Below are 1,624 nucleotides of genomic sequence, written 5' to 3'. Positions count from 1 at the left end.
ATTAAATCAAAGAAAATGTATTATTTTTAAGATTTTTTACTGATTAATGCTAAATTCATTAAATCAAAGAAAATGTATTATTTTTAAGATCAACTAATGATCCATTGATTATTCCCAGAGATGGGAAAGTCGGCATAAAAATAAGTAGTAAAGTAAAGTAAAAATATCAGAAAAATCTACTTGAGTACAGTAACAAAGTATTTCGTTACACATCTGTTTGTTGCATAGATTTTCTGATCTTCATTGAATTCTTTGTTGATTAAGGGACATAAAGGACAGTTAAAGTCGAAGCAAGCGGCCAAACAGATGGAGACATCTCAATAAATCAGAATATATTCAAAGAGTAAATTATTTTGGTTTTATATTCCACAATATAAAACTCATATTTGTACGAGTTTAACATACTGAAATTAGACAAAAAGAGTGAGCAGAGTCCTCATGTTGGTCGACTGCAGCCGTCTAGCTGCAAACTAGAGCTCTTCATGGAGAAGATGGTTGAAGGTTCATCAGCTGGTCCAGGCAGCGTGGAGTTACGGCATCCATTGGCTGCGTCCCTCCTTCAGCTGAATGTCTCAGTCTCTACTGCTACTGCAGATGACCTGAAGGCTGCAACCAAAGGCAGCAGCGCAGACAGTGGGATGGGTGATGGACTCAGTGCCTCCCAAAGGAGGCCCTATGGGCAGCGGGGCCTTGGATGCTGTCCCCCTGGGCTGCACTGAATGTTCCCCCAACTGAAGTGCTGCACCAGGCTGGGAGACAAAGGCTGGGCATTAAGCTGCTGTGCGTTATGTAGAAGTTAAGCTGTCGTTGGACAGACGTTCTGGACTCTATGTTCTAGACTCTATGTTTACGCCCAGAATAGTAAAAATCCATAGAAAGTTCAGCTTATGCCAGCGTTTTAGGAGAATCTGGGACGTCAGGCAGACGTTGGATGAATCATCGAGGTGAGACAGGGCCCTATTAGACCGCCACTCCCTGATAATAGATTTTATAGATTTAAATCTGAAGGAATATTTATCCAGAATATCTAGCATTCTATGTTAGCATAGTATAAACACTTAATTGACTTAGATTATTACATTTTAGCTTCTCAACCCTTTACGTTTGTTTTTTTTCAGTACTGGAGTAAGGATGATAACAGAGATCATCCGAGGTAGCTAGTTACATGACAGAAGATCCAGTTTATAATTAAAAACATTTTTCCCCAAATTTAACTAAATGGAAGCTGAGCTAACTTCATGGTGTCACGGAGGTTTCAGGAATCCTTCCTCTCGGTTCCTTTAATAGGAATAAACCTCTGGCTGACCTTTGACCTCAGAGTGAATATCCATCTGAGAGCAAAGAGGTAAAAACAAAGAGGAAGGTTCAGGAAAACATTCAGTGGTAAAAATTCACACTTTTTACGCTGCAGAAAGCAGATAATAAATCAGAAAGCAGGTGGGAGGTTCTCCTTCAGGGTTCAACTGAGTCATGATGTCGAAGGATAACTTCAATAAAATGGTTATTGCACCGACATCCTCCTCCAAGATGGCTGATGGAGCCCCAAACAGAAACACCAGGTCCAGGGGCACTGCCAGGAATTTTAGGCCCCATGAAAGACATTAATATCCCCCCGCCCCCCACA

Source organism: Cyprinodon variegatus, unplaced genomic scaffold (assembly GCF_000732505.1).
Source record: "Cyprinodon variegatus isolate N-32 unplaced genomic scaffold, C_variegatus-1.0 Scaffold2652, whole genome shotgun sequence".
Lineage (NCBI taxonomy): Eukaryota > Metazoa > Chordata > Actinopteri > Cyprinodontiformes > Cyprinodontidae > Cyprinodon > Cyprinodon variegatus.
The sequence above is the reverse complement of the archived record's forward strand: the minus strand, read 5'-3'. Positions refer to the sequence as shown.